Raw genomic sequence first — 25,286 nt, forward strand, 5'->3', positions numbered from 1 at the left:
GGGGAGGACAGTGATTTCTAAGTCATGTTTACCAATGCCCTTCATGTAGTACCTGCCCCAAGTCACAACCGTTTCCCTCGGCCACATCTCCAGTTTTGGGGTTTTGTAAGCCATATGAGCAAAATGTAAATAATTCCATATTTTTGTATAGATGGTGTGCCATATTTCTTTATCTAGACCTGGTGAATACAGGGTTATTTCCTATACAGGATTTGTGTTTGTTACCCTGCAAAGAAACTGTATGCTTAGGGTTTCCTTGGACTGTGTTATTGGCACTGTCCTTCCACTCATGGTTGTCTGTCATTCTAGGCGTGACTTTATATCAATTCCTTTATCACCTTAGCCCAAAGCAGCAAACTGTGTTTTTTAGTCTTTGGCATAGAGAAAGACCTGACATACTGCACATTTGGAAGTGCATTTTTATTACCTACTTTGTGTGTGTAATGGATCACCAGAAATCATCCGAGAATGACTAATATATTTCCCTATTGGTAACAGGTGTTCTAGGAACCATTGGTATATGAGGAGGGTGCTGTTGGTCTTAGTTAGGGCTGTTGTGAATTAACTGTGACAAGCTAGTAAGGTCTTTTGAAAGTTTGTTTCCAAGCTTCTTGAGCGAATGTTTTCCCTCTGGCCAGGGGGATAGACTGCACATTAATTTTGAAACTCTTTTAAGACATGCTGGCCGTTACTGTTAGTTAAGCCAGATGGTATGTGTCAGCTCCTTTTCCGGGAAAGGAAGAGGTTGGGGAGAGGGGTGCTGCTGCTATACTAGAACCTTATGTGAGATCTCATGGAGCGTGTCTTCTCTTTACATAAATCAGTACATGCAGATTTTCCCTGCACTTTGAGCAGTCCTCTTTCACTTGTGGAGATTCTTAGAGGATTGGGCACAGACGTTTTTGTGTGTAAATTATCTTTGCAGTTGTGCACGTGTAAGTGTTGATTGATAAATTATATAAAATGAATGCTGTGTTTTAGTATTAAAAACAAGCAAAGACGAAGACAAGGAGTGAGTGACCCTTTTATAAATTTATCAGTCATCCAAGCTGCCCTCAGTCAGAATCTGATTTCAGGTGCTGGCCAGCTGTGGACAATGCTCTTAATAATAGCTTAGAGGAGTTCTCTGATGGCCCAGCAGTTAAAGGATCCGACGATGTCTCGATGTCACTGCAGTGGCTTGGGTCACTGCTGTGGCATATGTTTGATCCCTGGACCAGGAACTTCCATGTGCCATAGGTGCCACCAAAAAAGAGAATAAAAAAGCTTAGGGAGCCCCTGGAAAACGGCCCCAATCCATGGTCGTCCAGAAGTCATCTCTATGTTAGGCCAGGGAATTTTAGCTCTTGGGTTTAATGTGCTGAGTCAATCAGTACTTTACACTGAATTTCATTTTATCAATACAATTTTTATTTTTTCAAGAAATCTGGGCGTTCCCGTCGTGGCTTAGTGGTTAACGAACCCAACTAGGATCCAAGAGGACTGGGGTTCGATCCCTGGCCTCGCTCAGTGGGTTAAGGATCTGGTGTTGCCGTGAGCTGTGGTGTAGGTTGCAGACTCAGCTCAGATCCTGCATTGCTGTGGCTGTGGGTAGGCTGGCAGCTGCAGCTCCCATTCAACCCCTAGCCTGGGAACCTCTATTTGCCAGGGGTGCAGCCCTAAAGACAAAAAAAAAAAAAAAAAAAGTCCAGTTAGGTGAATTTTTGAAGTCTACAAGCATTTGGTTTTCACTTTTCCCAATTAAATCCTAAGCTGCTGAACTTGCATGAAGTTTTTCTTTTCTCTTCATACCCATAACTCTAAGAATCTGGCTGTGAATTTGGGCATTTGATAAAGTGGGATTTTGTTTATTTATTTGTTTCCTAGTTTTCTTGGTAATTGATTTTAACAGTATGTTTTACTGTAATTCTTAACAAAATTTTCCTTTTTTCAAGGTGTTGACTTTAAGGTGAAAACAATTTCAGTGGATGGAAATAAGGCTAAACTTGCAATATGGGTAAGAATTTTCAAAATGCATTTTCTATAAATATCAAGCTTGTACTTTTGATTTTTTTTTTTTTTTAGGGCCGCACCCATGGCATATGGAAGTTCCCTGGCTAGGGGTTGGATCGGAGCTACAGCTGCTGGCCTACACCACAGCCACAGCAACATGGGATCTGAGCCATGTCTGTGACCTACGCCACAGCTCACGGCAACGCCAGATCCTTAACCCACTGAACGAGGCCAGGGATCGAACCTGCATCCTCGTGAATTCAAGTCAGGTTTGTTAGCCACTGAGCCAAGAAGGGAACTCCCTAAACTTGTACTTTTTGAAGAAGCAGAAATTAATATGTATAGTGATCTAGAGGTGAATGAGCAATTTGTATTAAATAACTTGGGAGATCTGATGTTGATTCAAGGATAAACAATAAGTAGTTATATCTTATAATTCTATCATCAGGGAGAGATTTGTTTTACTTACTGAAAAAATTAAAATATACAATCTCTTCAGAATATTTGAAAACAGAGTACTATAAAAACATCTTGTCTGCCAGAGAGAATCATGTTATGGAATATCTTTCTTTACAGTGTTATAAAGACAACTTTGTGGTTGCCAAGGGGGAGGGAGTGGGATGGACTGGGAGTTTGGGATTAATAGATGCAAACTATTGCATTTGGAGTGGATAAGTAGTAAGATCCTGCTGTATAGCACAGGGAACTATATCTATTCACTTGTGATGGAACATGATGGAGGATAATGTAAGCAAAAGAATATATGTATGTATGCTGTACAGTAGAAATTGACAGAACACTGTAAATCAACTATAATGGAAAAAATAAAAATCTTTAAAAAATAAAATCAGGTTGTGATGATGGTTGTACAACTATAGGTATAATAAAATTCATTGAGTTAAAATAATAAAAAATAATTCAACTAAAGAAAAGAGACACCCTGGACTGAACTCACACTAAAGGCAGTTGTTGGGTAGAAGGGGAATGAAGCAGTACTTAGAAAAATTTTTTTTGGTCTTAGTATAAATATTTATAAAATTTGAATTTTTTTCTAATACTGATACCCCAACCTTTTTTTTTTTTTTTTTAACACTGATAGCCAGTGTTTATGTACTGGTTTCTCCTCATAGCCTGTGAACCTAGCTGTTCAGATCCACTTTCTCTGCTAACTAGACCTCTTCGTGGTAATGCTGAGTAAGGTAACATGAGCTGTCAGAAACACCCAAGAGTCTCAGTGTCCATGTCTCTCTGCCCATCTCCCCCCCTTTCTCCTTCCTACTTTTCTATCTCTACCTAAATATGATTGATAATATAGTATGTGTAACCTTTATAAAAATATACTCATATATTTGAGTCCCACATATGCTATAATTAAAAATCTAAGTATATTTTTATAACATGATAAAACAGTAGTAGAACCGATCAGCAGGCATCAGCTGGAGAGGTACCTCATCATGGTGGTTAAAGGGCAAGTGCTGACTGGCTGTCAGTCACAGATGGACACAGCAGTGCCCATGCATTGTATGAGCGCATTCCTGGTAAGGACATTCTCTGAGTGGAATGCAATTTCTAACCCACATTTTCTTCCAAATGACAAGTAACTGTGTGTGTCATGTCTTTTCTGTTAATTTTTTTCAAACATAGTTTCCATGATTGATGGCCTATTTGCCCCGTCTCTGAAATATATTTACTATCAATCAGAACAGTCATGTGCAACAGAAAACAATTTGGAAAGTTGTTGGACTAGACCAGAATAAAATATATTGAAGTTTCAGAATGTTGGCTTCTTTCTGGACTGAAGCGGGGCCTCATTTTCCATATGCTTTTCTTGCTTGATTTATTATGGCTTTCTGCCCTTGCTCCAGCTTTGTGAAATACACAACTTAGAGTAGAATCTGAGGCTTCATGGTGGCCCTGAACTCTTACTTACAGATAGGAGGGTTTTGTTTAATTTACTTTCTAGTTCCTGCTCAGTAGAAGGGCTGGCAAGTATTATTGAAGTGATATCTTTATCATAGGCTTATAAATATTTTTAAAAATAAGATAGGTGCCTCCTGACTATAAAGATAACACAGGCTCATTCTAAAAAGGAGATTTGAAACAGTGTGAAATAGAAACAAAAGTTCATCTTTCACCAATGTCTACATTTTCGTGAACATCCTTTAAAATATGTTAGATGGGTGCACATTTTTACACGTTTACATGCCATTTTCCAGAAGACAGGATTGTATCATGTTTTTTTTCAAAGGCTTGCAGCCCCCTCCTCCCCCACACACAATTTATACATTGTTGTGTGTCAGTGATTATAGCGGTACATCGGGGTAAATGACCACTTGTATTCTACATGACAGATATACTTTAATCAAGTATACTATAATCAACATCTTAGTGAAAGATATTTACATTGTTAATAGTTTTTCCACAAAGATTAACAATGCTCTAATGAGCATCCTAGTTTATATATCTTTTTTTTTTTTTTGGTCTTTTTGCCATTTCTTGGGCCGCTCCCACAGCATATGGAGGTTCCCAGGCTAGGGGTCGAATTGGAGCTGTAGCCACCAGCCTACACCAGACCCACAGCAACTCGGGATCCAAGCTGCATCTGCGACCTACACCACAGCTCATGGCAACGCTGGATCCTTAACCCACTGAGCAAGGCCAGGGACTGAACCTGCAACCTCGTGGTTCCTAGTCGGATTTGTTAAACACTGCGCCACGATGGGAACTCCCCTAGTTTATATATCTGTGTGTTCTCATCCAGCTAACTGTAGAATGTGTACTTGGAAGTTGAGTTGTTGGCTCAAAGGATGTAAAGACTTAACAATGGGAATAGGAAAAAGCTCTTCTGTACGATATATTTTTAATCTTTCTCATTTTTTGCCTGAGTAATATTTTTTCACTTATATGTGCATTTCTTTTGATTAGTAAGATTTTTTCTCTTATATATTATCTTTCAATGAATTTTCTTTCATATGCTTTGCCCTTTTTATATTAGCGTTCACCTTTTTGATGAACAAAGTGTTTATATAGTCAAAATAATTTTGTCATATGACACATTTTCCCCCACTCTGTCCTTTGTCTTTAAAATCTTAAAGAATTCATGTGTTAATATTTTTATTGTGTGTGATACTAATTGTCTTATACTGCAGGGTTTTTTTTTCTGGTTTGTCATGACCTTCAAATCATGTTTAGGATGAGTTGGGAGGGGGTGAGCTTTTGGGGAAGAGATGTTCTTGCCATATCAAACCAGAAGGCTTTTTTTTTTTCCTTATAAATTGACAAGTGATTCTAAAATTAGTATCTAAATGTAAGGAGCCTAGAATAGCAAAAATGGTTTGGAAGAGAGGAAAAATGCTGGGTAACTTACCCAAACTAATTCAGTAATTGACATAAAGGGAGTTCGAATTGTGGCTCAGTGGTTAAAAAAACCCAACTAGTATCCATGAGGACACAGGTTTGATCTCTGGCAGGGCTGAGTGAGTTAAGAATCTGGTGTTTCTGTGAGCTGTGGTGTTGATCACCTATGCAGCTTGGATCTTCCATTGTTGTGGCTGTGGTGTAGGCCAGCAGCTATTGCTTCCATTCGACCACTAGCCTGAGAACTTCCATATGCTGTGGGAGTGGCCCTAAAAAGACAAAATAAATAAATAATAGAAAGTTTCAGTAATCAGTGCAGTGTGGTATCTGCTTTGGTATAGATACACAGATCAATGCATAAAAATACAGCTGTCAATTGGCTATTTGACTCAGGTGCCGAGTTAATCCTCTGCTGAAAGGAGAGTCTTTTCATTAACGATAATGGGACAAAAATGTAATGGGAAGAAAATGAACCTCTATCCATATTTCCCAACAAACACAAGTATATGAATCATAGCCTTAAATGTAAAATAAAACTACTAGCTTTGAGAAGAAAAACATAGATGCATTTTTTTTTGCCTTTTCTAGGGCCGCTCCCTCGGCATATGCAGGTTCCCAGGCTAGGGGTTGAATCGGAGCTGTAGCCACCGGCCTACGCCAGAGCCACAGCAACGCAGGATCCGAGCCACATCTGCACCCTACACCACAGCTTGTGGCAATGCCGGATCGTTAACCCACTGAGCAAGGGCAGGGACCGAACCCGCAACCTCATGGTTCCTAGTCGGATTCGTTAACCACTGTGCCACGACGGGAACTCCAATGCATTTTTTATAATCTTGGATTAGGCTAGGATTTCTTAGAGGACACAGAAAACACTAACTTAAAAAAAATGATAAATTGGGTTCCAAAACTTTAAAAACTTCAGGTAATTAAAATACACCATTAAGAAAATACATAAACTCCTGGAAGTTCCTGTCGTGACTCAGTGGTTAACGAATTCAACTAGGAACAGTGAGGTTGTGAGTTTGGTCCCTGGCCTCACTCAGTGGGTTAAGGATCCAGCGTTGCCATGAGCTGTGGTGTAGGTTGCAGACTCGGCTTGGATCCCGTGTTGCTGTGGCTCTGGCAAAGGCTGAAGGCTACATCTCTAATTAGACCCCTAGCCTAGGAACCTCCATATGCCGCAGGTGTGGCCCTAGAAAAAGGCAAAAAGACAAAAAAAAAAACATAAACTCCAGGATGGGAGAATAAATAACCATCAATTGCACTTTTACCTAACAATGCATGTAGGAGGTACAATGAAAAGAATATTCCATTTATAGTACAATACATAAAATATTTGAATTTCAGGCAAAACTTCTAATGATGAAATAAAAGAAAAAATAACTGGAAAGTTATACCTAATAAAGATGACAAGACTTCCTAATTTAGTAAAGACATTTTAACGTTGAGATTAATTTTTCTCAGAGTATTTTAAATAACATTTTATTTTATTTTTATTTTTTAAATAACATTTTAAAATGGAATTTCCAAGCCAAGGAAACAAGCCTTCATTTTTAGCTTATTGACTCTTCTTCACAGTGCATTTTTATCAGGTTGGGTTAGGCAATCAGGAATTCCATAATCAGTCGTGGATTTGTCAGTGGCTATTCACGCTCAAAAAAGGTTTAAAATACTGTAATAAAAATTAGGTCATGAGCAGCTCCAACTACCATAACAAGAAACAATCTTAAAAAATGTTCTGAAGATGTATGATTTAGCTGCAGATAAGACACACACACCCCTATTATTGCTGAAACTGTACTTTGTAACATGGGGGAGCCTAGCAGATATAATGCCTCAATGGCTTTTTAGTTTACTGAGGGCTTTGAACTGGAAATAAATGCATAGAAAATGTGAGCAGAAAAATCAAAAGAAAACCCTATAAAAATAACAAGATTAATCATGGATATGGAATCAAGATTGACATTCTAGAATGTCATGAAACCCATTAACTTTACTCGAACAATCACAGAAGCAATAGCAAGCCACCCACAAGGAAAACAGCAGATGAGGAATTAACAATAAGGAAACAACATGGCTGTTGATGCAACAATTACATTTTGAATATTGTTTTCTAATATTGGAGAATACTGATCAAAATGTATGAATGTGGCATTCCCTTTGTGGCTCAAAGGTTAATGAACCCCACTAGTATCCATGAGGATGCGAGTTTGATCTCTGGCCTTGCTCAGTGGGTTAAGGATCCAGCGTTGCCACAAGCTGTGGGGTAGGGTGCAGACATAGCTCGGATCTGACGTTGCTGTGGCTGTGGTGTAGGCCAGCAGTTACAGCTCCGATTCGACGCCTAGCCTGGGAACTTCCATATGCCACAGATGTGGCCCTAAAAAGCAAAAGAAAAAAAGAAAAAAGAAAAAATATGAATGCATGGTTATACATCACACTTTTTAGCTAAGTCTCAGAACTGGAGTAATATCAGCTTCTTATTGGTTGAAGAAAAAATGCCCATGGTCTGAATGTAGGCCTGGGAACAAATGATTTCATGTGACTATGAAATATTAATATCATATCCCAAAAGTGGAAAGTCTGTTATAAAATTGGGACTATTGCTTATAAAAATATTATCATTTACATTTTGATGGCAGTTTTCCATAAATCACACATATTCTCGTAAACAAAACTCTAAGATTTTTATCCATATAGTCATTGTTTTTGAAATCTGTGAGACATTCTTCCAATTTTTGCCTAGCATCTTTATTCCAGTAGTCAAGAGCTTCACTAATGATAACCATAACCCTGGGACCATAACTTGAAAAATACTCTTCTTCGACATTAAAATATGCTGTGAGATGGGAGTGGTCACCTGCCAAATTTCGAAAGTCTAAGCCTTCCTGCACTTGGAAACACCCCTATATACAAAGTATGAGGCACAGCATGTACAGAAGCACTACAAAATCTTGGCCTCTGGTCTTGTGAGTAAAGGACCAAAATAGTCTCTAAAGAACAAATTCATTGGACGGATATCATCTGTATGTTCGTCTGGGAGAGAATTACATGGGAGACAGCAGGACTTTTTTAATGACAAACATTTTTGGTCGGGAGTTTCTGGCTTCTTCAACCAGCGTAGACAGATCACTTCTCTTTTACCATCCAAGACCAAAAATGCTCCAAAACAGGGGCTGTTACAAAGATAACAAAGGAGCAGTGTTGTTCCTGTATAGATGCAGAAGTATTGTAAGGACCCGAAAGAGGTCATAATTCCTGTCTAGAAAGCCAGGACATTGGTGATGGTGGTGATTGTAATGGACCCTGCTGCTTTTGAAGAGACATCGGACATCGGCTCTTTTAAGTTATCCATGATGTTGGCCTCTGCCAGGCAGACATCATGATAAACATGTCATCAACCCCAACACCTGTTTAAAAAAAGAAACAGGAATCTTCATACATTAACAGCCATTAACAATTAAACAGATCAAACTATTTTCTTTGTCTGTCTCTTAAGGTCTTATCTTGCCTAGTATGTGTTTGGATACTACTTTCTCCAGTTGCCTCTGAATCCACAATACAATTTATCAGTCCTTGCTCTGCAATAACTCTGTGCTTTGTACATTCTCCCGTTTGCATATAGCACAGTATACCCTACTCTCAGTCTTCGTTTAGGGTGTTTTATGAGACTGGCGGCTGTCCCCTGCGCTAAGAGGGCTGCTCTTTAGGGTGTTTTATTTTGACTTTTTTTAGGGCTGCACCTGCAGCATATGGAGGTTCTCAGGCTAAGGGTCTAATAGAAGCTACAGCTGCCAGACTACACCACAGCTCACAGCAATGCCAGATCCTTAAGCCACTGAGCGAGGCCAGGGATCGAACCTGCAACCTCATGGTTCCTAGTCGGATTCCTTCCACTGCACCACAACAGGCACTCCCTCATTAAGGTGTTTTAATGATGAGTAAATGTATCTTTGATTCCATTCAAATACTTTATAGACCATTTTTCTCTCATAAGCCATTTTATTCTAATGAACTAACACTGAGCCAACATTCTGCTGCTCAAATTATGAGCTGGATTTATCTGTTCTCCAGGTAGCATCTAGCTATCAATGTGGTATGATTTTATACACACCACATAGTTTATAGACACACACACACACAAACAAACAAATTCATTCATTTTTAATATCTAGAATGCTGTCATTCAAACTTCACTTGACCACCTTAAGGCATAAATCTCAATAAAATACAAGTACACTTGAGATCAGAAACATGTACCAAAGTAAATCTTAAGAATCCTTCACATATTAAATGCCTGCTAAGGTTCTCAGTCTTTTCCACAATGATGTATCAGGATTGGTTTGGAATGAAGAGGACAGGAGAACATTTGAGGACTTTGAAATCATTGTTGAAGGCTAGAAGAGGACTATACAGAGAAGAAAGGGGTTAGAAAGGCCAGCACGAGTATGTTGCAGATAAATTTCATCTCCCTCAAGCTTTCTACAACTTTCACCCACGTACACGTCTGTTTCTGTGTGTACTGATCCAAAATCAATACTTGGAAGTGAAATGTTGATTTTGATTTCAAGTGTGGAGGATCTCCTCCATGGGCGACAGGGGAAGAACTGGGAATTGTGCTTTGCCTCTAATTCAGATGTTCTCTGAGTATGATCAAGGCAGCAGGGTCTACGCTGACACAGGTTTATGTCGTCTGTCAGAAACTGCATCCTGATGGTCCCACTGCTGCCAGCTTTGTGGATTCCAGTTGTACTTAGCTGGACCAAAGGGAAGAATTGGAAACACTAAGAACCACAAGTGATGTGCTTGCTTCAGCAGCACATGTATTAAAAATTGAAACTAAGAACCATGAGTGAACCCATCGATATGTATTAGGTATTTAAAAAAATTTTATTATTTATAGAACCTGGTTTAGAAAATGTCCTCACATATTTATTGCTTGAGTTGCTGAAATCACACCCCCCCACACTCAATCACACACCTACACTCATACTTCTGTGCACACACAGACAATACAAAGATGATGTATACACACTTTCACTCCAGATATTCATGGCTGTGGGGAACCCTGGGTGATGAGTGTGAGTGTGCACTAGGAAGGGGCGCCTTCAGTGCACGCTTCCTCCACTCTCCCCCCTGGAAACCAAATAGTATTTCTTCCAAGTTGCTTATTCACAAAATATAAATAGCTCTCTCTTCTTGTGCTTATGGTAAAATAAATTCTGGAAGTACAGGAAAATACAAAGGCAAAATTCAAACAAAAGTAATTCTCCCCTTCAGGGAAAATCCTTGCTAATATTTTATGTATATTCATCTAGAATTTGCTCTATACAAATATACACATATATGTGTACATCACTCTATTTTAAGCATCTTGTTTCATAACCAGCATTTTTCATTTAACGCTATATATCTACCACTTCATAAAGACTGCATAGCATTCCAAAACTTTAATAGGCTATGTTTGAATTGACCGATCCCGTGTTGATGCGGGATTTAAGTTGCTTTTGTTTGGTTCCTATTCAAAATCACACTGAAATGAACATACTTGTTCTGCTTTGTGAGCACTTGTCAAATAATTAGGACAAATTCTTAGAAATGGAGTTGGCAGGTCAAAGTTATTCCCTTTTAAATTTTTAAGTCTTTGTTGTGAAATTGGATTTAAAAAGAGTACTGATTTACAATTTTCCCTCAGCAGAATATGGGAGTGTTCATTTGCACACCACCTTTCCAAAACCTTCAATCTTACTAATATTCATTAATCTAATAAGAAAACAAGGTGTCTCACTTTTGGTTTAACTTTCATCCTTGATTAACTGAGAGGCCACATATATTTTTTCTTATATTTTCAGGGATTAGTATTTTGGAGTGTGTGTGTGTGTGTGTGTGTGTGTGTGAACTGCCTATTTATGCCCCTGCTCCGTGTTTTTCCCTTTGGGGTACTAGATTTTTTTTTTTTCAACTCTAGAGACACATAATTCATTTGATTTTCTTCTTTTCTGATAGCCCATTTTGGATCTGTAGCGCCACCTAAATATAATTAGTATGCTTAATATAAGACAGTCCCTTTCCTTTATCTACCCCACACCCCCCCACACACACAATGTGTAGCCCCACATTTTCACTCACCTAGAATAAGAAAGGGTGAATTTGCAACTGTGGTCACAAATGGCACCCCAACGTACAACATCAGGCCAAAGACGCTCACCACTGCCAAGGCGGCAGAAATCACCCTGAAGGCTGCAACCCACATTTTCTTTCGTACACAGTCACACCTGCAAATGTGGAGGGAAAAATCATGGAACTTGTGGGGGTAGTTTCCACACTGAATTCCATCAATTCATAACATTCTTGGCTTGGACACCTACTCAGAGACCTCTCGGGCAATAATTCCATAGCTGTCTGCTGGAGAACTTTAATTTCTAGGCACTAGCCCAGACCAATTGAAAAAAAGAAAAAGAAAAAAAGGGAACAGAAAAGTTGGAGATCTGTTCTTTTACTAGACCATACTGGTCGAGTCTTAGAGGCCAGCCAAGCCCTAATCCACCGACTGGCATTTCAGAACCAAAGATATACAAAACTACTGCAGATAGTTAATTCCACTCTGATCGTCAAAGGAGTGTGAATGGAATACAACAGCAGATGAAAGGCCAACAGTCGGAAAGTACCCTTATCCAGTTATCTTCTCACCTCCCCTTGACTCCAATTAGTCATAAACACAATCCTGTATAGCTCCTGTATTTCAAAACTGGTTCAACATGGACTGTGACAAAAAGTATGAAAGCCTCCCTCTAAAAGATTTTCAGGATTCTCCTGTACTGGATAACCAAACTCTAGAAAAGTGGCCACTAATTGCAAAAAAGAAAACACGGGAGTTCCCGTCATGGCGCAGTGGTTAACAAATCCGACTAGGAACCATGAGGTTGCGGGTTCGGTCCCTGGCCTTGCTCAGTGGGTTAACGATCCGGCGTTGCCGTGAGCTGTGGTGTAGGTTGCAGACGCGGCTCGGATCCCGAGTTGCTGTGGCTCTGGTGTAGGCCAGTGGCTACAGCTCCGATTAGACCCCTAGCCTGGGAACCTCCATATGCCACGGGTGCGGCCCAAGAAATAGCAACAACAACAACAACAAAAGACAAAAGACAAAAAAAAAAAAGAAAAAAAAGAAAACATGATGTGACACATAGTGCATTTTGAATAACACCACCTATTTCTGATTCTTGGTTGGAGCAATAGGAATGGGAATATATATATCTACAACATTTTAAAGAATGGATTTAACGCTTTATCTCCCTAACAACCACAACTTTAATATATTTTAAAATATTGACAATAACCTTAGGTTTTCTATTTTACTTATTTGCTAACTGCTTTAAAACAAATGACGGATGGCTGCCTTTAGAAAATTTTTAGCAGGAGAGAGAAATTAAGTTTGGTTTGAAGATTTGGAGATGAAAATGGAGCTGCTGATTCCAAAGTCGTAAGAACGTAATTAAAGAAAGAACTTTTTCAGGCAAGACCATATGAAAAATAGCTAAACTTTCTTATTTCCAGATTTCAAAACTTATAACAAAGCTACATTAATTAAAAGAGTGTGCTACTAGGAGTTCCTGTTGTGGCTCAGGGGAAACGAATCTGACTAGTATCCATGAGGATGCAGCTTCAATCCCTGGCCTTGCCCAGTGGGTTAAAGATCTGGCATTGCCGTGAGCTGTGGTAGAGGTTGCAGACTTGGCCCAGATCTGGTGTTGCTATCACTGTGGCGTAGGCCAGTGGCTACAGCTCTGATTTGATCCTGAGTCTAGGAACTTCCCATATGCCTCGAGTGCAGCCCTAAAAAGACAAACAAAACAAAACAAAACAAAAACAGTGTGGTACTAGTATATAGACAGACATATAGGACAATGGAATATAACTGAGTATCTAGAGATAAACACATACATCTATAGCCCACTGATTTTTGACAAGGATGCAAAGTCTAATCAGCTGGAAAAGAACAGGTTCTTCAACAAATGATACTTGCACAAGAATGAAGTTGGATCCCTACTTCACATCATACATAATAATGAATTAAAAATTAATCAATCACCTAAATACAGAGCTGAAACCAGAAAACTTTTGAAGAAAACATAGGATAAGTGTGCATGACTTAGACTTGTCAAGGGATTCTTAGATTTAACACCAAAAACACAAGTAGCAAAAACAAAAATAGGTAAGTTGAATTAAAATTTTTAGGAGTTCCCTTGTGTCACAGTGGGTTAGGAATCTGGCATTGTCACTGCGGCGGCTCAGGTCCCTGCTTTTGTACAATTTCTATTGCTGGCCCAGGAATTTCCACATGTCATGGGCGTGGCCAAAAATTTTTTGTGCATTAAAGGACATTAGCAAGAAAGTGAAGAGCTAATCTACAGAGTGGGAGAAAATATTGAAAATCATATATCCTAATAAGGACTTAATATCTAAAATATATAAAGTACACATCAAAAACAGGACTCAACAACAAAAGGACAAACAGCTTCATTAAAAATAGGCAAAGGGAATTCCTGTTGTGGCTCAGCAGAATAAGAACCTGACTAGTATCTGTCAGGGTGTGGGTTCAATCCCTGGCCTCACTCAATGGGTTAAGGATCTGGCATTGCTGCAAGCTGCGGTGTAAGTTGCAGATGCAACTTGGATCTGGTATTGCTGTGGCTGTGGCACAGGCAAGCAGCTGCAGCTCCAATTTGACCCCTAGCTTGGGAACACAGGTGCGGCCCTAAAAATGCAAAAAATAAACAAAAATAAAACTTAAAAAATAGTTTTTAAAATGGCACATCACATGTTATAAATATTACATATACTATATATATATAATCACAATAAAATACTTTTTAAAGTTGAGTTTAAAAAGCTAATGAAAGTGTTTTACTTGTAGGATGATATAACTGCAAACATTATGATTAGAAGGTATGCCAACTGAAACAAGGGGATCACTGTCATAGAAGTTGCCTCAAATTCCAGTTGTCTAAAAAGTGATGTAAAGTAGACCACCTGCCACAAAAACATACTCAACTTAAAATTCCATTATTTGTGTGTGAGTTACAAACGATATTGAAACACTACAGCTTACTGATTGAATGATTAAAAAATCCAATCACATGGATAATGATTTTAGAATAAAGTAACAAAGATGTGTTCTTCCCCCAAAAATCTGTCATGCTTTCCAATGTTTCTTTCAAAAATCTAAAGTTTAAAACTCTTGAATATTATGAAATCAGAATCTGATGTAAAACTGTGAAATCACTACAGACATTCTGGCTTTTCCAGATTTTTATTAGGTTGTTTTCTTGTACTATTTTAATTGCACAAATATCATTTCAAAAAGGCCTTGCTAGTCAAAGGCTTTTTCCAGTAGGTGTCTCACTTTTACCAGTCTTATTCAGGGTATCAGTAGGTTTGCCATCCCAACAAGTAAGAAACAGCTGACATGTGCCTGGCTCTGTGCTCTTTTGAAAAGCTCAGCTACTTATCTTTCTCAAGAACACCTTGATCTTTTGCTTAAAGATTTGTTCTTTTTTATTCCAATGAACTCCAAACAAATTTTAGAGGGCTCCTGGAAACAGTAAAGACTTTAACTCAAAGTAAGAATTTTAATGTAATTTGACCTGAAAACCAAACTAAACCTGAAGATCCATGTCTGTACTGAACAGACCTACCTTGAGGAGGTAGGATTTGTGGTTTTTTCACCAGAATGGTACCAAGGATTTAAGATTTGGGGCAGCCTTCAGTGTGTTACTTTAGGAAAGTTGGATTAAGAATCAAATGCAGTAGAGTACTTCAGGAGTTTCAAGTCAAGGAGGTCCTGTCATGGCACAGTGGTTAACGAATCTGACTAGGAACCATGAGGTTAAGGGTTCGATCCCTGGCCTTGCTCAGTAGGTTTAGGATCAGGCGTTGCCCTGAGCTGTGCTGTAGGTGGCAGATGCAGCTTGAATCCCGAGTTGCTGTGGCTCTGGCTCTGGCGTACGTTGGCAGCTACACCTCTGATTAGACCCCTAGCCCGGGAACCTCCATATGCCCCGGGAGCGGCCCAAGAAATGGCAAAAAAAGACGAAAAGAAAAAAACAGGAGTGCTGTTGTCTATGGTCCTCGGCACAAGTCTTACCATCCCTCCCACCTTTCCTGGCCTCCCTTGAAACCCCAGCGGCCGGGTACCTGGATAGGGTACCTGGATAGTCTCCAAAGCCAGACTCTTTTCCATGCTCTTAACTTGGTTCAGGAAATGGATCAGCCACGTCTTGCTAAGCTCGATGTCCTCTCCTCCCGTCTTCAGGCAGTACCGGAGCCGCATGGCTTTGGCCTCCAGGACTAACTGGCTTGGGCCCAAACTCTCACCTAAGAGGGTTCCTCCTAGGATGTTGGCCAGGTAGACCATACCACTGGCTAGGCTGTAGATGGGGAGAGTGATGTTTCACAGGCTGAGGTCTCTGTTTGTTTTCCAGGCGAACAAGAGTGGGTTGGAAGGGACACACAGCCGCGGTTCATGGAGCAGACCTCATTGTGCTAGATTTGAGTTCCTTCCCCACTCCCACCCCCTGACAGACAAACCCTGCACCGCCTCGTCCAATTTATTAATTTCAGACACGGCATCTTATTCTAGCAGCGAGGCGGTGTTGGAGACCACTAGAACCCAAGCATAATTGAACTCGGTGCTCTTCCTGGAGAAGAAGAAATGAGTCCTTGGCGGTGAAACGGCCGTGCACAAAGCGTCGCTCAGCCTTGGCCGGGCTCCCTATGTCTTCTTCTGCATCCTTGGGCAGGTAAATCAGGCCAGAGCCGACGAGGGCCGTCAAAACCATGGGCAGCAGCAGGAAGACCCAGGGGCGCGAGCCCACCTCCCATTTCAGCGGCCGGAAGGCATGGGACAGGGGCGTCTCCAGGCAGTTGGCGTGGCGGCGGGGCTTCGCGAACACCAGGAGCTCTGGCAGAGACCGCGCCAGCTGCTGCCATTCTGGTGCGGGCTCTGAGCGCTGCCCCGACGCCCGGCCGAACTCAGGTTCCCGTCCCTCACTGGACGCCCAGTGCTGCGGCGGCGGCGGAGACCCAGTCAGCCCCGGCAGCTGCGAGCCCCTCTCAGAGGCCGCCTTAGGCCCCGCCTCTGGTCCCGCCTCCGGCTCCCGCCGCTCGGTTGCTGAGCCCGGCTCCTTCCCCGCCTCCCACCGGGACTCCTCCTCCTCCTCCAGCGCAGCCTTAGCGGAGCTAAGGCTGGTTTCTGGGCCTGAAGGCCACTGTCTCAACCTTCTCAAGCTGGGTCGCAGGTCAGACAAGGAGCGCCCTTCACCCCACCCAACCGTTTCCTGGAGGAAGTCTGCGGGAGTCCGTTTGAGTTCTGGCTGCTCGTTCCGGGATGCTGGGGCTTCGTTGGGAGGCGCATGGTAGCTTAACTAGCCCCAAATTTGTCCCTGGCGCCCATCCTCTCAGGAGTCAGTTAATACGAGGAACCCTTCCTAAAGGCGAGTGATTTGGCTTGTTCACAAGCGCGTGCACAAAGACACAGACACACAGCACAGATAGTACATTAGTACATGTGTTCTTAGTGGCAGCTTTTACCTTGCGGGGGGAGGGTGTATGGATCATCCAGAAGCATGATTCTCAGGGTAAGGCTTTGGTGAATCCCGTACACCTAATTTAGTTGTTTTTATTTTTTAGCTACAGACGTAACATTCTCCTTGTAAAAATTAGAAGTAAATGCATAGAATGAAAAGAGAAGAAAAAAAAAAAAAAAAAACCCTAAAACGTCCTTCTCTCCCATTCCTCTTCTTAATGCAAGGGTTTAGAAGTGGGTATTTATCCTTACAAACTGTTTTCTTTGCATTTGCAGGCATATCAAAATAGATGTAAATATATACTTTTCATAAATATTGCACTGTATATGCAAATCACCAAGTTTGTCAAAGTATTTTAGCCTGGGAGTGTGTGTAGCTTTATCTTAACACTTTTCAAATGCTCTATACTTTTCCAGTCTATAAGTGAGAATTACTTAGCCATAACCTAATTTCATAACAACCTGAGGGTTGTTTAGAGTGTTTTGCGATGTCAACAATGCTAAGTGAATGAATGTTTTTTATTCAGAGTACAGGAATTATATTTGTGAGAATTTTTTTGTCTTTTTGCCCTTTTTTAGGGCCGCACCTGCGGCATATGGAGGTTCCCAGGCTAGAGGTCGAATCAGAGCTACAGCTGCCTTCCTACGCCAGAGCAACAGCAATGCCCGACCTAAGCCACGTCGTCAACCTACACCACAGCTCATGGCAGCGCCAGATCCTGAACCCACTGAGTGAAGCCAGGGATCGAACCTGCAACCTCATGGTTCCTAGTTGGATTCGTTTCTGCTGTACCACTACTGGAACTCTGAGTTTTGTTTTGTTTTTTTTTTAAAGGGGGGATTTACTGGGCCAAAACATATCCCATTTTAAATGTCAAAGTTCTTGGTAAAATTCATAGAAGTTCTATCAGTTTATATCCTCATAAGCAATGTATGAAGTTTTGTTTTTCCACAGCCTATCCCAGCATGTCATTAAAGTGTTTGATTTCTTCCGTTGGTATCTTATTTTGGTTTTATTTTTAATTTAATCCTTAGAGCCATCATATTTCCTCTTTGGGTGAACTCTCATATCTGTTCCCAGTTTTCTTTTTGGACTGTTGGGATTTTCTTCTTGATTATAGAAGCCATTCATACATTAAAAGAAATGATCACTTTTTCCTATGTTTTAAGTCATGAGTCTCTCCACCTCCCTCCCTCCCACCCCATTTTGTTGGTTGCCAGGCCTTATGTTTGTAGTTGAATTAACTGATATTTTTTTTCTTTTTTTTACAGCGGCACCTGCAGCATATGGAATTTCCCAGGCCAGAGGTCAAATTGGAGCTGCAGCTGCCAATCTAAGCCACAGCCACAGCAACACCAGCTCCTAGCAGCAATGCCTGATCCTTAACCTGCCCAGTGAGGCCAGGGATCGAACCCAAATCCTCACAGACACTATGTCATGTTCTTAACCTGCTGAGCCACAACAAGAGAAACTCCTGACTTATAGATTTTATTTTATATTAGACATAATAGCCATTTCCCTTTCAGTGATTATAATCTACTTTAAAGTCTTTATGTTTACTACTTTTTTATTGAGGTATAGTCAATTTACATTGTGTGTTAGTTTCTAAGATACAGCAAAGTGATACATTTATATATATTCTTTTTCATATTCTTTTCCATTATGGTTTATCTCAGGCTATTGAATATAGTTCCCTGTGCTGTGCAGTAGGATCTTGTTGTTTATTTTATATAGAGTAGTGTGTATCTGTTAATCCCAAACTCCTAATTTATCCCTCCCCCACCCCCTTTCCCCTTTGGTAACAATGAGTTTGTTTTCTATTAGTGAATCTGTTTCTGTTTCGTTAATACATTCATTTGTGTCGTATTTTAGATTCCACATGTAAATTATATCTTATGGTATTTGTCTTTCTTTTCCTGACTTACTTAGTATGATAATCTCTAGGTCTATCCATGTTGCTGTAAATAGCATTATTTCATTCTTCTTTAAGGCTGAGTAATATTCCATTATGTATATGTACTACATCTTTATCCATTCCCCTGTTAATGGACATTTAAGTTGTTTCCATGTCTTGGCTATGGTGAGTAGCGCTGTTATGAACATTGGACTGCGTCCTTTTTTTCAAATTATCATTTTTTCTGGATGTATGCCCAGGAGTAGGGTTGCTGGATCATATGGAAACTCTATATTTAGTTTTTAAAGGAAGCTCTATACTGTGTTCCATCGTGGCTGCACCAATTCATATTCCTACCAGCAGTGTAGGAGGATTCCCTCTTCTCCACTCCCTCTCCAGCATTTATTATTAGACTTTTTAATGACGTCCATTCTGACCAGTGTGAGCTTGTATCTCATTGTCATTTTGCCTTTCTCTAATAATTAGCGATACTGAACATCTTTTCATGTGCCTACTGGCCATCAGTATGTCTTCTTTGGAGAAATGTCTGTTTAGATTTTATGCCCATTTTTTGATTGTGTTATTTGTTTTTTTTGTTGTTGTTGTTATTGAGTTGTATGAGCTGTTTGTGTATTTTGGAAATTAATCCCTTGTCAATCATATCATTTGTAAATATTTTCTCCCAGTCTGTAGGTTGTCTTTTCATTTTGTTTATGGTTTCCTTTGCTGTGTAAAAGCTTATCAGTTTATTTAGGAACCACTTGTTTATTTTTGCTTTTATTTCTATTGCCTTGGGAGACTGACCTAAGAAAACACTGGTGGAGTTCCTGTCGTGGCTCAGTGGTTAACGAATCCGACTAGGAACCATGAGGTTGCGGGTTTGATCCTTGGCCTTGCAGAGTGGGTTAAGGATCCGGCCTTGCCGTGAGCTGTGGTGTAGGTTGCAGACGCGGCTCGGATCCCGCGTTGCTATGGCCCTGGCATGGGCTGGCAGCTACAGCTCCTATTCGACCCCTAGCCTGGGAACTTCCATATGCTGCGGGTATGGTCCTAGAAAAGGCAAAAAGACAGAAAAAAAAAAGAAGAAAAAAAGAAAACATTGGTAAGATTTATGTCAGAGAATGTTTTGCCTATGTCCTACAAGTCTTATGGTGTCATGTTATATTTAAGTCTTTAAGCCATTTTGAGTTTATTTTTGTGTATGGTATGAGGGTGTGTTTTAACTTAATTTACATGTAGCTGCCCAGTTGCCCAGCACCCTTTGTTGAAAAGTAAACATTTTACATTTAAATATTAATCCATCTGGAATTAATTTTAGTATAATGTAAGAGGCGAACAATCAGTGCCTTCGAGTGCTTCCTGTCAACCAAAATTGGGATGCCTTTCCGTAATATGAAATTTCAATTAAAATACTGTTTCCTGACCAGGGACGGCATGTGTGGCCTTTGACCTACATGTGTGGCCTTGTGACCAATAATTGACTACAAAATAGACACGGAAGATATGCATGGAGGTATGTGTGTCACATTTAGGCCAAGACCTTTAAGAAGTTCTCCGTCCCATCTGCCAGCTAGACACAGGCAGCAAGAAGAGGCCATTTGGGCTGTGGCGCCATAAGTTGGCAGGAACCCAGGCCCTGAATCACTGTGGTCAAGAGAGCCCCTCACTGACCAGGAGCATCTACAGCGACCATTACATGAGTGGAAGGACACTTTCATTGTGGAAGCCACTAAAATGTGGCCGCTTTTTTCTTAACATGGCCAGTGTGGCTTCACGGATAACAAATCCAATGAGGAGATAGCTGTCCCTAAGCATTTGCATCTGAGCACACTTCATTTTCTTCAGCGAGCTCTCTGCCCACTGCCAGTTTATTTCCTGAGCCCTAGGGGACCAAGAACTTCTAGAGTTAAGTTTCCTTACTAAGGAAGCAGAGAGAAGAGGAGAAACGCTAACAGGAAACGAGGAGGATGAAAGTGATTAACCCTGGAGGGACTGGAAGGGGGCATCCTAAATGAGTTTCTCCAAGCCAAGGAGGTGAAGGTGGACACAATTTAGCTAAACAACGGATGGCGTGATAATCCAGTAACTCCTTGACTTCATATTTTTGCCTATGTTAGCCTGCCCACAACAAAATGAGAGAACTGTGTTAGGAAAACAAATATCTGAGCCCCAAATCAAGGGGAATTACAATAGTTCCCTGGTATCCAAGGAAGGTTGGTCCCAGTAACACCTGCGGATAGCCAAATCCATGGATATTCAAGTCCATTATGTGAAATAGCTAGCAGAGTCGACCCTCCATGTCCTCGGTTCCCACATGGTGTGGCTCAGCCAACTGCGGCTTGACAGTCAACGGTGGAACATAGGATGTGGACCCCACTGCCATGGAGGTTGGTGGTACATGGATGCGGACCCCACAGTTGTGGGGGTTGATAGAACATAGGATGTGGACCCTGCAGATATGGAAGTTGGTGAAACAGGATGTGGACCCCTCGGATACGAGGTTGATGGAACAGAGGCTATGGACCCCACCGATAGGGAGGTTGGTGGAATAGAGGATGTAGAACCCACGGATACAGAGGGTGGATTGTAATGAAGAGAATATGGCAATCCTAGCAAACGGGCCTGATTTATAGGTTTTTCAAGGAGAGGGATCAGTGTAGGGGTCAGGATAAGAAGTGTAAAATGGAGGGATGCTTCCTAAAAGGAGCAGGGGAAATGTAGGCAGAAAGAGCAGGCAGTCTCCGTCGTGGATGTCCACCACAGGAACAGCTGTGACAAAGCGCTCCCACCTTCCGCTGAAGTGAAGTAAGTTACTCAGGGCATGAGAAGTCCAAAAGCTGAGAACAGGTTAGATCTGGGGGAGAGCACATGGCAGAGGCATTGATCCCCACTAGGCCCCAGAGGACAGAGACTTCAGAAGCACACACAACAGGTTCTGTTCAGGAATCTGCTGAGCATGATTCCAAAGCTGAAATGGATGTGGGACCTTAGGTGGAGGTGCCTCTGAGACAAGTTCTAAGGTCTACACGAATTCTGCTTAAATAGGACTAGACAGAGTCCACACGCAATCCAGGAATACATGGTCTACATGGGTAACAAAAATCTTTGGATATTTTTCAATGCATTTTGGAGTCCTAAAGTAAGCTAGCGTGCCTGGGTTCAAATCCCAGCTCTACCTCTTACATATACACAATGTGAATATGTATAAGATGTGGTACACATATACAATGGAATACTACTCAGTAGCCATAAAAAAGAATGAAGTAATGTCATGTACAGCAACATGGATGCAACTAGAGATTCTCCCACTAAGTGAAGTAGGTCAGGAAGAGAAACACAAATACCATATATCATTTATTTATGGTAATATATAAATTATGGCACAGATGAACCTATCTACAGAACAGAAACAGTGTCATAGACATGGAGAGCAGACTTGTGGTTGCCAAAGTGGGAGGGGGAGGGAAGTTTGGAAGTTTGGGGATGCTAGATGCAAACTATTAACTTTTAGAATGGATAAGCAATGAGATCCTGGTGTGTGATAGAACATGATGGAAGACAATGTGAGAAGAGAGTGCAGAATGTTTGACTGGGTTACTTTGCTGTACAGCAGAAATTGATGCAGCATTGTAAATCAAGTATAATAAAATTTAAAAAAAAGATTTCAGAACTTGAACTTTAATTTTAGAAATTAGATATCTAGAAATAAATGACAATATATTTTGCACAAATAAATACAGTTTTAAAAACTTTCCAGAGTGAAGCTCTGCAAGTGACACCATCAGAGTAACTAATTTTGATAATGGGTAATTTATTTAGTTATTTATTTGTTGTCTTTTTGCCATTTCTAGGGCCAAACCCATGGCATATGGAGGTTCCCAGGCTAGGGGTTGAATCGGAGCTGTAGCCACTGGCCTAGGCCACAGCCACAGCAATGAGGGATCTGAGCAGCATCTGTGACTTACACCACAGCTCTCGGCAATGCCGGATCCTTAACCTACTGAGCGACACCAGGGATCAAACCCGCGACCTCATGGTTCCTAGTTGGATTCGTTAACCACTGAGCCAAGACGGGAACTCCACTAATGGGTAATTTAAACAACATATGGTAGCATTTACAAAAATGTATGAGGAAATGGTCACAATTAATTCATTAGACATTTATATTTCTGTCGTGTACTTACATAGGTGTTTCCTAATTCTGTGTGATCTGTGATTCTTTTGATGACATACTATATAGGAAGCACATGGAAAACATTAACTACTATTTTCCATATGTGTCAAAAATATTTTGTAAGCACTACTCTAATTATATATACATATTGTACTAAGTCACAATAAAGAAAATATCCATGATAAAGTAAACCATTGGTGTGAAATGAAAAATTAGCTAGACCAAAATGAAAATAAATATGAGCTGGACTGGAGCTGAGTAGCAATTTTAAATTAAAATCCATACCCAAATAAAATGATCGGGGTTTTATTTTGCTTTCTTGGATCTTTCTACAACATTTCGATATATTTTTAGCATCTACAGAGTGTGGGCTGTATCTGATACTTCACAAGTACCCTCCGAAAGCTAGCTTAGCTTTGTCGTCAACACAACCTTGTTCACTTGCCAAAAGAGCATATTCTGAACTGCTTCGTGTAACTTTATCATTGGTACTAAGTCAACTAAGATGTCCATTTTTTTTTTTTTTTTGTCTTTTAGGGCTGCACCTGCGGCATGTGGAGGTTCCCAGGCTAGGAGTCTAATTGGGGCTACAGCTGCTGGCCTACACAACAGCCACAGCAACACGGGATCCAAGCCGCATGTGCGACCTACACCATAGCTCAGGGCAATACTGGATCCTTAACCCACTGAGCATGGCCAGGGATCAAATCCACATGCTCATGCATACTAGTCAGATTCATTTCTTCTGCACCACAGTGGGAACTCCTGCTAAGGGTTTTTTCTTTTAGCTGTTCAGTAGAAATACTTGTCGTGAGGTCTATAACTTATTAAACTCTCAGTGGCCATCAGAGAAAGTCCTCTTATCCTGATAGTTGTCTTCCTAGACCTCTGCAGCACCACCTGCTGGTTAATTGGCCTAAGGAAATTAGAACTCTCTTCAGTAAAAAAGAAACTTTTTAAAAGTACTTTAAAAAAGTAATTTATTAAGTGTATACTGTGGACTCTTACAAAACAACTTAGCTCTGGAATGTCTTGGATGCAGCTGGGCCTCAGGAACACCTGGAACCAAGCCTTGAATGTCATCAATGCTACCCATGGCTGGTCATTTTTTTCTGTCTGCCTTGGATCTCTTCTCTTTCAATGCAAATGAATTTTTCCCCAAATGTCTACCAGCAGATCGGAGTTTGAATCTTCATAAGTTCCCAATTCTGGTTCCAAAATTCTAGGAAAAGGACACTGATTGGCTTAGCCTGAGTCATGTGCCTGTTTAAAGACCAATCGACTGAGTCCAAGAAATGAATCGACAGTAACATCTCTGTCAGTTTATCTCTCTTAGTCCAATCAACTGTATCATTGTGTCTCCCACCATACCCATGAATACTGGGACAAGATTAGCTCCTATGGAAGGGACGCAGATGTGTCCAGAAAGGATGGAGGCCATATTTGACCAAACTTGAGATTTGCTCTCCGTGGATTACTAAATCATTATTCCAACCTCTCCTTTCCCCAGCCACATAAGAATAGGTCAGAAAATTTAAAGCAATCTAAAGGACTCTTCTTTAGTACTTACCCACATATCTTTATACTAGTACCGGGATTTTTTTTTTTTTTTTTTTGGCTTTTTGCCATTTCTTGGGCCGCTCCCGCGGCATATGGGAGGTTCCCAGGCTAGGGGTCGAATCAGAGCTGTAGCTGCCAGCCTACACAGAGCCACAGCAATGCGGGATCCGAGCCGCGTCTGCGACCTACACCACAGCTCATGGCAACGCCGGATCGTTAACCCACTGAGCAAGGGCAGGGATCGAACCCGTAACCTCATGGTTCCTAGTTGGATTCATTAACCACTGCACCAAGACGGGAACTCCCCGGGATTTTTTAAACAGTTTTTGTTGTGTAATAGATGAAACATATGGAAGTTCATATGCGACACTGATGTAAATTAAGAAGCACAAAAATAAACACCTGTGAATCCATAACCTAAGATGAGGAAATAACATATTATAAACATCACTGAAGACCCTAGTGTATATGCTCTGCAGCATGCCTCCAACACTTTATTTAATGTAGTAAATAAATATTAATATAGTTCCCCATGTTGGCAGGAAGACAACAGAAGGTCGTAAAGAACATAGGCTCTGGATTAAAATTCTACCCTTTCCACTTGCTATATGCAAATGACTTCATTTCTCTATACCTTTCCCAATCTTCATCTGTAAAATGGGATTAAACTGTATTCATCTTGTAGAGTTTGATGATTACGTGAAAAATGTAACACTTTTTGTAA

General features: G+C 40.8%; 3 pseudogenes; all 3 read right to left on the minus strand.

The window, feature by feature from the left end:
• Window positions 1-6,995: 6,995 nt before the first annotated feature.
• Window positions 6,996-7,526, minus strand: LOC125112466 (patched domain-containing protein 3-like; annotated as a pseudogene).
• A 209-nt stretch (window positions 7,527-7,735) lies between these two features.
• On the minus strand, window positions 7,736-14,283 carry LOC125112467 (patched domain-containing protein 3-like; annotated as a pseudogene).
• Window positions 14,284-14,338: 55 nt separating this feature from the next.
• LOC125112468 (patched domain-containing protein 3-like) lies at window positions 14,339-16,975 on the minus strand (annotated as a pseudogene).
• Between the last annotated feature and the right edge of the window lie 8,311 nt (window positions 16,976-25,286).

Source organism: Phacochoerus africanus, chromosome 12 (genome assembly GCF_016906955.1).
Source record: "Phacochoerus africanus isolate WHEZ1 chromosome 12, ROS_Pafr_v1, whole genome shotgun sequence".
NCBI lineage: Eukaryota > Metazoa > Chordata > Mammalia > Artiodactyla > Suidae > Phacochoerus > Phacochoerus africanus.